Here is a 12,685-nt window from a genome sequence, read left to right on the forward strand (position 1 = left end):
ACTTTTTAGGTGTGGTTCATTTTTTAGAGTGGTTCATTTTTCCAGTTAAAAAACAAGTCCTAATCTTTTAAAGATACTTACTGAAATATTAAAGGATGAAATGATGCTATATCTGGGATTGGCTTCAAAATAATTTTGGATGGGGGTGGGAAGCAGAAATGGGAGATGATGAAACAAAATCGCCCATAAGATGACAGCTGTCAAAGGTAAGTGTAGTTGTATGGAAGTTCATTACACTATTCTCTCTATTTTTTAATATGTTTGGAATTTTCATAACAAAAATTTGGATAAATAAACTTAAAAATACATAAATACATAATAAATTGAGGCAGTGATTAAGGACTCAGAGGTCACAGCCCACGTTTCTGAAGGAAAACAATTTCTCAGACATAGAGATAGTACAGATGATATATTACAAGGACACTGAAGACTTGATTTGTAGGATTCTCTTAACGGAGGACCTGTTTTCTCCATACAGAACACTGGCTTTTAAGCAAGGATAGATCTTTTTTCTGAAAATAAATCTGGCAGAATGTAAGTGGTTGACTACCTAATTGAAGACACCAAAAGACATCAAAGAGGACCAAAACTGGGTCTCTAAATGTGGTTGTTACTTCTTCCTGTTCTTTTAATAAGGCTGGGTTTATGAGAAGTCTAAGAGAGCGCATGACTGCTATTCTTCCAACAGCATCCTTGCGATACAATTCCTCCAAGTCAGTTTTGCCACTCCCACATATCCTGTTTGCTTCTTGCTCTCAACTCCACTTTCCATTCACACTTTTTAGTTTTTTTGGCTTTGAAGTTAGGGAGAGGAATCTTTGGAGATGTCCAAAATTTTTCTCAAGTCAAATAATTCATTAGAAAGTATATTTTATCTAGAATCTGGTTGTTTTGCAGTCGGAGGGACACTCAGTAGCTTGTCTAAGTTTCTGCCAAAAGAAGTCTGCTTTCTCTTCTTAACTTACCCAAATCCTACCCATCCAAAAGGATATGCCCACATCCAATAAATGGAGTTGCTAAGAAGATTAGTGTTATATCTCCGATTTAAAAAATTCCTCATGGGGACTGGCCCCATGGCCGAGTGGTTAAGTTCGCATGCTCTGATGCAGGCGGCCCAGAGTTTCATTGGTTCGAGTCCTGGGCGCAGACATGGCACTGCTCGTCAGGCCACGCTGGGGCGGCGTGCCACATGCCACAACTAGAAGGACCCACAACGAAGAATATACAACTATGTACCGGGGGGGGGGCTTTGGGGAGAAAAAGGAAAAAAAAAAAATCTTTAAAAAAAAAAAAAAGTTGATTTACTGACTTTTAAAAAAATCAATGTAAATTTTTAATTCTCAGGTTTTATTTAGGTAATTAGTCTGGCTACAATATTACTGCACTAGTAATATTATTAAAATATCATTACGCATCCTAATGTTAATTTTCACTACATGCCTATAAAGGCCATGGGAGCAGTTTTCAAATCTGATGTGTGCTTCAGGAGCAGAATCAGCTTGGGGGAATTAAGGCTAGTGAGCGTTTTGGTAGGCTGGTTACATTTTGGGAATTATCTGCAAGGATGTATTGCAGAAATTGCAACTGAACTTTCCAAAATATTTATCACCATACTTAGAACTTTCATTAGAGTGTTTTTCTTTTTAGACACAGCCTTGTTTATAACGGCCATTTTCAAAGTTACTACCCCAGGCTTATAAAACAATGTTATAAAGTCTTCCCATCAACAGTATTAAAAACATTCATCTCTGGGAAAATGTTATAAAGAAATTCCACTCCAATGATAATTCAAATATTAACGTAAATATAAAAAATCATATTATATGGTGGAACACCAAAGGATTCGAAACACTTTGCAAAAGGGTATTTTAATTTCTCAGGAAAGAAAAATACTAGCACAGTAGCCACTAGTCACAAGTTGTCTACGTAAATTTAAATTAATTAAATTTAAACAAAATTCAAAATTGAGTTTCTCCATTGCAGTAGCCATATTTCAAGTGCTCAGTAGCCACATGTGTCTACCAGTTACCACATTGGACAGGACAGATATAGAACATGACCATCATCACAGAAAGTTCGACTCAATAATGATGGTCTTTGTTAGAGAGACCACTACTGACGAATGGATATGCATATATCAATCTATTTCTATCAAGCCATTTTTCATTTCTCTAAGAGGTTGAATTAAAATTAAATGACTTTTCTGGAAAATCTATATTCTAATGTAAATAGTTAAAATGCTGCCAGAAGCATTGTAGCATAGATTTTCTTTTTCCTCTCGCTACAGGAAGAATGAAATTTCAAAAGATTCTATTTCCTCAAGATAGGGAATTAGAACATTAGCCAGTCTTTCCCTTTGATTTGCATTTTCTTCCTTTATAAAGATCTATCCTAACTCTGCTCTGCTGACAAGTTTACCCAGCAATGGCCCAACCTTTATTTTGTGGCAAGGAATTCCTATTTTAGAGGGCAGTACTTCAGGCCTCAAACGCCACAGTTGTGAAGTCTGTTAACAACCATTAAAAAAATCACTTCCTAGCCAGGCCCTTCTACCAGGTGAAGAGGCCGTTACTCTTACACCCTTCTAAAATTCCAGCAAATTCCTTAGTCTAACACAAACTTCTCATCTCTCAATTCAGAAAGATGCATTTTGTAACATATATAAAAAGACAGAAACATGGAAACGCATAAATAGTACAAGTTGACTTGTCATGTGAGAAAACAAAATTGCCTGCGGTTAGACATTGACTATGAAGGTTCTAACTCAGCAGAGAAAATGAAAGAGAGATGTCTTTACCTTTTATGCTTAGCAAGGAACCACGCTGCAGAGGAAAGACAGAAATATAAGAGTAACAAAAGTAAATGAAAAAAATATAAAGAACTCCCAAGCCACAGGGCTAACTAAGCCAGTTGCATTTAAATGCAACTCCTGAAAACCTTGATGAAAAGTACTATGTCTGTATCTAAAGACTAGATAAATCATATAGTTGATCCAGATGGTAAAAAAAGAGGTCTATAATTACAAGAGTATACAGAAGGTTCTAAGTATTTTCATGAAAAAGAAAACAATAATGAATAACCATTTAGTATTGAAAATAATGTGATGTTAAGAGTAGATGGTGCAAATATGAAAAAAATAATAAAGTCTAGGTAAAGAAATAATTAACGGAATATTCCAAATATTTTAGAAATGGATATTTCTCCAGAATAGCATGTTGTTTAGATACTAAATTTCTACATTAGATTCCATAGTTCCTAAAAATTAGCTAAAACCTTGAAATTAGCTACAGAAACGTACACTAGTTTGGGGGCAAAAAAAAAAGAAAGAAAGAAAAGAGTATGCCCATCTCCCAAACCTTCTGCAGATTTTTGCATCTTGGAAATTGCACTTGCTTTCAAGATTCTTTGCATTGTTTAAATACGTAACCTCATCTCTTTGCTCACTGGCTCACTCCCCCAGCAAGTCTACCATCAAATAAATTGCTATAAATATTTATCAATAAAATATTATTTTCCAAGCAATTTTTTCTAAATTTTTAAAATTTGAAGAGTTTTATTACAATTAGGTAACTACTCCTGGCGTAAGGCCTCTGAAACATTGTTTCTCAGACACTAATGGGTCTTGGAAAAGTTGGAAATTCTCAATTCATTAGGACTTTGAGTAGTTGCTTTGTACCTAAGAACGAAAATTGATCGAAAGGTTGGGACTAAACATAATTTTATGAAATATGATGAAAACATAAGGGCTTTGTTATGACGCATGTTACAATCAAGAACCTGTTTCTTTTTAGCAAGCTCCTAAAAAGTACCTCCTGCATAATTATTAAATAAAAACACTCACTTATTCAGTACTCAGCTAGCTTTTAAACTCTGAATAAGAGAAGTACACAGTGAGAGAGGTACTTACATGGTTTCCTTGGATACTGGATGATGCCATTCAGGTCTATGTTTTTATCTGAAAGTGGTGCCCTGTGGAGAAATGAGGCTTGGTGAGTGGCTGTTTATACATAGTAAGTAAATAGGAACTTTGTTTATTTTACAAAGCATTTTTGATTTTGATCCAGATTTCTTTTTCTCATCATACCCAACCCTTGTAAACAGCAATAATATGGTAGATCAGGTACTGTGCACAACTCCTTTTAACACCACTTAAGAAATTATAATTACTAAGCAGAAGCTCAGAATGTTTTGGCTAAGCACATTACTCCCTGGACTGCTTTACGTATCTTGACGACCAGATTGATGTCAGACATATCAATGAATGCTGCCTGCCTCTCTATTTTCTTTCAAAAGGAATTGTTCTCAAACCATCAATAAAGAAATTAATCTGAAATAGTCACATAAATGACAACTGCCCTTACCTTAATCAAAGAGTATGAGAACTCTAGCTTTAGCCAGCTCCTAAACATCCAGGGTTCCCACAGACATCAGCTGCCATTTTAAATGTTGTAGTGGATTCTAGATGCTCAAGAGTTTAAGTGCTATGAGCATCCAATTTGGACATTCAGTCTCTCAGAACTACATGCTTTCTAATTTTGGTAGCGTGATTAATCCCTCCTATGTGATAAGTTTTAAGCTTCTAATATTTCTTTGGATCAAAAAGAACAAATGAGCTACAGCAAAGAATGGCAACCAACTCTAACGCTTAACACAATTTAATAACCTGAAATGAAGTAAGTGTGTGCTATGTTTCCATTAAGAAGTTTCCAGCCACCATTAATTGAACAAAAACTTGTCTTGTTCCAAGATTATTCTTGGAAATATAATTTTAAAGTCTGTGTGAAATGAGGAAACTTACTTTTTTACCATATGAAAGCAATCTCATTTTTGGGGAACGATTTTTGGATAGACTTCCGATTTGAGATTTTCCATATGAACTAGCAGTGTAGGGGCTTGGAATGGGGTAGGGGAGGGGAGCAATTCTGTGTTCTTTTGCCAGCACTGACAAAGGTCTGGTTGTCAGTGATACCTTTACAGCTAAATTTACTCCAGAGTGACAGGAACAGGTGCACCTCGGCCTGCCAGACACTTGTGCACAGGGATCACGCATCTTACGGCTTGACGATCAAGGGGGGAAAGCCTGGGTCTTCATAGAAAAGGAGAGGAGGCAAACGCAGCCCAAACTGGGGGGTTTCTCTTCAAAGCCAGCTGGTCTGGCTTTATTCTACAGGAATTTTTTTACCTGTCAGAGTTTGGACAACAAAGCCCTCAGCAGGTGCTGACGGGTACAACTTCCTGGAGAAGCAGAAAGGCACTGGTGAGTTTCAATTGCCAAAATAAATTTTTTAATTTCTAAAAGTTGGTTTTGTTATCTTGGAAGAGGCACTGCTGAGGTACCTGCATTCAGAAAGCTGATGAGACCATTGGAATCAGAGCCAAATAACCTAACAGTGGGTTTGCCTTCTGTAGAAGCAGAGCTGGTACCATTTGACAATTTTTTAGATTTATTAAAAAAAGTTTCTTAAAGGAAATATGTTATATTTTTAATGTTGATCTCTTTCATTACTATCTTCAATCTCTGAAGGATGAAGAATTAATCACATATATTATACTAGACTATTTAAATAAACACATAAATATCATTTTGCCTCTTTTTATCTAATTGTCATAATCTATTATGAACAAAATGTTATTTTTCAATAAATCTCCAAATAAAAATGTGAAATGGTACATGCTCTTTTCAAATGTTTCATATGCTATTATTTTTTATGTGTGCATGGGACAGGAACATGTTTAGAGAGAATATGAAATTAATTTTATTTTTAATATATATTTTAAAACGTATTGCACAGAATATTTAATAACTAAAAGTGGTGAAATTTTCTCATAACTTTGCAAAGAGTTTCTTTAGAGAAAAATCTTTGGGATAAACAACCAAGATAGTACTAAGTATGTTTTCATGTCATTGATTTCCAAAATTAGTACATTTATATATTTGGTGTTTTTATTTTGTGAATTCAAAAGTTTAGGCAAAAATATTTTGTTCAGAATAGGATTTTAATTAATGCATAACATGGAAAAGTGAGACCACATGCTAGGACATATTTTTAAAAAGTAATTCTATTTCAAGGACTCATTCTTTTAACTATACTTCACAGCATTTCTCTACAAATTGTTGTATTATAACAAATTGAAAACATTTATTTAAACAAGTAAGGAGCTCAAAGCTAGGAACTATACATAGTAAACATATGAAACCATTTTAATAACCAAATACCATATTCACAAGCAACACGGGCTAATGAATGTAAAAGACACACAGCATACATTGATCAAGAATGCTATAAATTATTATGCATAAAATCAATTTTCTGGGCTGTGGGGGGTAGCACTGGTACTTAAGAAGAGAAAGGCTCCTACCAATATAAATTACTAATACTACGAGGCAATTGTTTTAGTCTGATGATCCCATAAATAATTTTCAATCTACATGCTTAATACATAATTGTTTAGTGGGAAAATAATAAGATCTGACTTTTTTTAATGACCACCTCATCTAAAACAATTTTCAAATCAGTGATGACATAGATATGCTACACATTTATAAGTATCATATTCTTTTAGACTGACTTAATTGTTGTTTAAAATTATGAAATATTTCTGATTTAAAAATTACCAGAAATGATCCACCCAACCAAAAAAACTAATATTTTTAAAACACAATCTTATCTACATTTTAACGGACTCATATTTTAAAAAATTAAAACCCAAATCTGATTTTCATTAGAAATTATGACATGTAGAATACGGTTCAGAAAATGAAAGTATATTGTATTTATTAAAAAGGAATATATTGTAGTTTTAAACTGCTATTTTTGTGTGATATTTCGTCATCTTCATTACATTGATTCTCGCACCCGAGTAACCAGGGTCACTGAATTTTTAGATAACTTGTCTCTTAAAGACTGAGTTTGTATTCCATGCACTTGATAATTTTTTATTTATCTAGTGTGTTAAATACTATAACCCTAAAGAATCAGAGCACTTGCTTTTCAAAATGACTAACTACTGCGAAACTGAACGTACACTCAAGTCAACTTCAGAATTATACTTTTAAGTTTTTATGCGCGTTACTCTTGACTTTAATTATTACATAGTTTGTCATTAACACTAAGTATAAGCAATACAAAAGCTTCTTCCAAACTATTTTTTATGACTCGTGAATGAGTTCAGTGTGACTGAACCCATTCGAAACAATGTTAGTTACAACCCAAATACTTCTAAATAACTAAAATTTATCATTTCAACTATGCCCTGCATTGTGGGCTTAATCCAAAACTCTATGATTTTTTTCTTTTAATTATGAAAAGCTTGAATACTTAGTTTGACATGCAGCTACATTTGTCCTTTCTGATAAAACTTCAACTTCTGTGCCACAAAAATACCTCCTTCATTGTATGGGAATGGTTTCTTTTACTAATTCTACAGAAATTATGGCTTAAAGTTGCAATGACTCATACGGGCCCTAACAGTTTAATCTTAAAACATACGCATTTTAAGCATCATTTGCAATACATCTTCGTATCTTAAGTACAGGTTATTTATAGCGGAGAAAAATTGAGTTTTCTCCTGTTTCAGAAAGACATTTGATAAACATTTTGTTTACCTTACACATTCATTGGGAAAATCTTGATTCCCCCTGTAACTAACTTCAATAAACTATATTGTGAATATCAACCTACTTAATATCAGGACAAAGAAGTTTCCAGTTAAAATGGTTTACTTGTAAGTATTTAAAGAAACAAAATATTTTGGCAGCTTTATACATATCTCCTCATTGACCAGCCACATGACTGACAGCTGTCAACTGTCTGTAGGCCAAATGTAACCCAGTAAAGATAAAAATTACATATTACTCATCCCTGTTGATGATACCTGGTGCCAGTAGGTTTGCAAATAGGAATAACTAGACTGTAGATATAAAGAAGCAAAAGGGGAATCATTTTGACCGCCTACAATTTCTCCTTTGTCATCAACTTATTTCCCCTTCCTTTTCTTATTTATCCACTTCTGTCCATGTCCATATCTCACACCTACAAAGAGTTAATTTCCTTAAAGGAACTTCAGATGCATGTAACAAGTGTGCGTCCATGAAAATACTGAGCAGCCAGGTAACGATGCCCACACATTTCTTTCAACCAAATCTTCTTTTGAGCTCATGGAGTCTTTTCTTTGTGGGAAACAGTCTTTGAAGCTTTCAATTCCTCATTTTAAAGAAATTGAAACAGAAGCACAAAAATGAAATTTACCCAAGGTCACCAACACGAGGACACAGATGCAGACTCAGCTCTGGCTCCCAACTTCACATCCAGTGATTTTTTTCTTTCTGTTAGACTTTAAACATGTGGATTGTCAAACTATAAGTAAAAAAAGGAGCACACGGAAAATTAATGTGAGTTACATTCCTCTGGAGAACCATTTTCAGTTACCAAACTTAAACACTTTATTAGAGAAATGCGCAGTTTTATGAAAGCATATTAAAATGTAGTTTAAAAACAAGAGCATAAACACATTAAAATATCTATTGTATAAATTCTTTTTTAGATTCTCTTTACCACTCAAACTAATTTCCAAACTGAAAAAATTTCTATTGTACATGAAATAGTAGAAATAAAAAATAATCAATGGCAGTGATATATGTTTGGAAAATGCACGCAGCAATCAAAAGTTCAGACTGAAAATTTTTTTAATTATTAGGTGATAATTAAAAATACCAAACATACCGAAGCATAAGCACAAGCGTAGAAGTGTAGTACTCAAGTGCAGAATACATTAAACAGTTCATATAACTGTTCATAGAACAGTCGTATAACCGACTCAACAACTAGCTAGCTTCTGTGTGTGTGTTAATTACCAAACCTCTCTGGACCCCAGAGGCCTCATCAGCAAGTGATTCCTAAGAGCTCTGAAATTCTATGACTCAATAAACCTGTATTAATATAAATATCTGATATTTATTCAAATAATTATTAATTATAGGAATATTTTATCTTGCTATAATATAATTTGTTGACAATGCTGCACAACATACTGATTCGGTCAAAGTCATGAAAATCCATTCAAACGAAATACTTAATTCTTTTCTGACCCTCCAGCAAAGAAATTGTTTAGAAGATATCTATCACATTCTGAATTTTAAAATGTTTATCTTAACCCTGGACTTTGGAGCTATATTTGCTGTAAGAAGCAAATGAATAAAAGAAAAGAGGGTGGGGAGCTTAAAACCTTGATTTAGGATACAGGAGAAAATTGTGGACAAGGGTTTCCCTACAAGGGATCCACCTAAAATAATCTCCAACAGCTCTATGATACCATTTAGGAACTAAATTGTATATCTAAATTGACAAATGTATTTGCTTATTCTATTACATTTAGTCCAAATCAACATTAGTCATTAATCAGCAAACCATTTAACAATAGGCAATAACAGTATGCAAATCAATTGCAAGCAAAATAATCAGTAAATAATATCCATTTCTAACAATTGTGAAAGACAGAGGTGTCAAAGCAGAATATGCAAAAATCACAAGAGTCAAATAAATTCAGTCATCTCGCTGCATCTCAAAGGGATGTTGTTGAAAGTGAATGACTTATCCCTCGTGTGCCTTTGAAGGATCATAAACGTCTTCTCTTTAGAGTTGAAGGGTGCTGTCCAAAGAGAACCAGAGCAGGAGTAGGCAGCTCTGAGTCGTAGACTCTGTTTCACTGCTTAGTAATTTTGTGACTGGAAACAAGTCATGTAACCTCTGGGAAGCTACTAAAGGGATGAGACTCTGCTGGGCCATGTGTAAACCATAGGGAAGGAAGTTTTAGTTATCCAATAGAAGCTGTGCCCTCTGCTTCCTGTGAAGTCTCAAAAGGATTCTGGACCATATTGGCGGGTTCCTGCCTGCAATGGCATGCCCTGTGCTCTCGCTACTGCTACAAGTAGCCTGCCATGTCGACATTCCAAATAATTAAAACTAACACCAGTATTTAGCCTGTGAAATCAGTGGGTAAAACAAAATCACTTTTTAATACACAACTGACCAGCTGGCCATATTTTTGCCACTTGGGTACCCTGGTAACAAAACATGAAATGTCTCCCCCTCAAAATTATATTATCACACATAGCTTTGAACTTTTCAGTATGCTCCGTAAGGCTGAGTTGACACAAAGGACTTAATGGTCATTTAATGTTTTCTGTTTTATAAAATGGGAGAAAAAATTTTTAAGTGAAAAAAATATTCACCACACTCACTGCCATAAGCCAGCCTGAGAATGTTTGTTCATGTCAGAAAAACTTTGGAACAAGAAACAGGCACATCAGAGAATCTCTAATCTGAAGTGTTAAAAATATCTGGATCCAAGAGAGGTTAACGGCAGCAGCTGGGTATGGAGAGAGGTTAAAAGGTTGGAAATATGGATCACCGTGTTGCCTGGGATGGCAACGTTGTGAAGGCCTCTTACAACTGCTCTGCAGACAGAGGTAATTACTGAGGTCATAAGGAACATTTGTGTTGACTGAAAGTGTCTTTAGTGAAAAGCCACATTTCTTAAGTGATCGTGAACAGTGCTAGTCCTGCTTGCAGGATCTAGGCTCCAAGGAGCTGGCAGTCACTGAGGCACACACGTGCTTGTGGGTCAGTTGTCACTAATGGTAAAGGTCCCTGGATCTGAGGCCCATTTTACAGGTCTTGCTGAGATACCAGAATACAAGGAACATATTCCATCCAAGAAAAGATAAGCGCTACCCCTCAGATAAGTAAAGATAAGAGTTGTACAGAAATGTGAGACAATTAGGTCCCCATACCACTGAATCCATTTTCTAATTACAATGGGCAGAATATATGTGCTGTCTGTTTTGCTTGTTTATAATAGGAACTAAGACAGGCAGTGGAAATATTCATATCATTTTGAAATCTCAATCTTAGTTTTCCGAAAGGTGTTCACTAATTTAATCCATAAAACTTGTTAAGATTAGTTGAAAGAACAGGAACAAATAATGGAGAAAAGGTAAAGTTAGGGAACTAGAAGGACTTTGCAGATCTCAGGCTGACTCTTACCCTAAGGCAGTGGCTTGCAAACAAAATGTACAGAAGAAACGCAAGGAGCTCGTTAAATGCAGAGCCCTGAGGTTGTGTCTCAAGGGGCCGGCGGTGGGGCCCAGGAATCTGGGTGGATCTGAGGCACTCTGATAAACTGTCCTCTGTGCTAGACTGTTCAGTCCTCACGGGAGCCTTCTCCTCTTCAAGCGGGCCAGTTCTCCTGCGCTACAGCAGCAAGAAACTAGCACTTAGCAATCTCAGGTGCTGAGAGTTCAAAGGGAGCATATGGATGCAGCTACAGATGCTATATGTCTATTTTTATTTGTTGTCTGATACAATTGCACTTAAGTAGTTCATTTATTTTAATTATTTTTATGTGAATTGGGAAATGATACGGTTCACCCAGTACTGGTGAGAAGCCAAAAATCATTCTCAAGTTGTACTTGAGTTTCAAGCACTAAATGATACAGCTTAAGATACGAAAAATGGCTTGAACTGACTCTTCAGGAAAGTCATAAAAAACAGCACAGACAGTGCTTATTATAAGAAGGATGTATGCATACACAGTCAAGTTTTAGAATACTCAATTAATTATCACTGACTTCGGGAGTTTAAGAGGTTATAGCCTAGCGATAATGTAAGGGAAACCACAGGCTTTATTCTCCAGTGTGCAAGTGATTTTGTGGCCATAGGCTACAGAGACTAGAGTCTCTTAGCTACATAAGGGCGAGGTGAGACTCTGTGTATGGATGAACATAAATCCTTCGTAAATACTAGATAAACAACACAAGCACGCACCTTATTTGTGTTGAGTTAATCATTGTAATCAGAGAGTAATTATAGTGATTAATAACAAAAATAATCATTGAAACTCCTCTACGACCATATTGTCTATAGTATACATCATTGATCGGTAAGAAATAAGCTCCTTTGTTAGCAGTATTTTATTTTGAAGTGTTTCAGATAAGTAGAAAAATATCATTAATAATATCCTATGGTTCCGACATGGTTCTCAAACAGAAAATGTAACTTTCCAAAGCAGTGAAAAAAACCTGAATAACCTGAATAACTGTCAATAACCGGTTGTGTGTGTGAGTGCATGCTTATGGCTTTACTGAGTTTACAACTGAAAATTAAAAATTTACAACTGAAAATAAAGAGATGGAACAGAAAAAAGATGAAGGAGGGAAGAAAGGAAAGAAAGAAGGAAAAAAGGAAGGAAATGGAAAAGTTGAGAGTAAATCTATTGATTAGCTATTTAGCTATTGCCAAAGGGGTCCACAGAACCAAGAAAATTGTAAAATCTTTCTTACTTCCCCTCTTTAAGTAATATTCAAAATCTTTTACTTAGAATCATCTCTCTTCATTTCTGAATCTCCTCAGAGTGATGATTTTTAAAATAAAGTGCATTCCCTTTGATATGGATGCTCCATATTTAGAGGTCTAACGCCATACATAGTTGGGAAATATTTAATTTACATGCTCCATTCTTTGCACATAAGAAGATGCTTCATCAGTGATTTCATAGAAGAGACAAAAGGCAGAATGAATTTTGCCCTCCAACCCTGAACCCCTCCCCAACCCTTCCAAATTCTTCCCTTCATCCAGGAAGCAACACCTTTCTTGTCATAGAGTTCTTATACCACCTTCAAGACATT

The 12,685-nt window shown here is 35.1% G+C and overlaps 1 protein-coding gene across 7 annotated transcripts in view; it reads left to right on the top strand.

Annotated features, from left to right (window-relative positions):
* Nucleotides 1–5,005: 5,005 nt before the first annotated feature.
* MEF2C (myocyte enhancer factor 2C) overlaps nucleotides 5,006–12,685 on the top strand; it is a 164,543-nt gene continuing 156,863 nt past the window's right edge. For 5 of the 7 annotated variants that reach the window (XM_070569730.1, XM_070569746.1, XM_070569731.1 and 2 more), the window contains exon 1: nucleotides 5,049–5,257. The gene's annotated coding sequence lies outside the window, so the exon portion shown is untranslated. Of the gene's footprint in view, nucleotides 5,258–12,685 lie in introns of all 7 variants that reach the window. The other 2 variants (XM_070569732.1, XM_070569748.1) reach the window with 1 other exon arrangement.

Source organism: Equus przewalskii, chromosome 13, assembly GCF_037783145.1.
Source record: "Equus przewalskii isolate Varuska chromosome 13, EquPr2, whole genome shotgun sequence".
Lineage (NCBI taxonomy): Eukaryota > Metazoa > Chordata > Mammalia > Perissodactyla > Equidae > Equus > Equus przewalskii.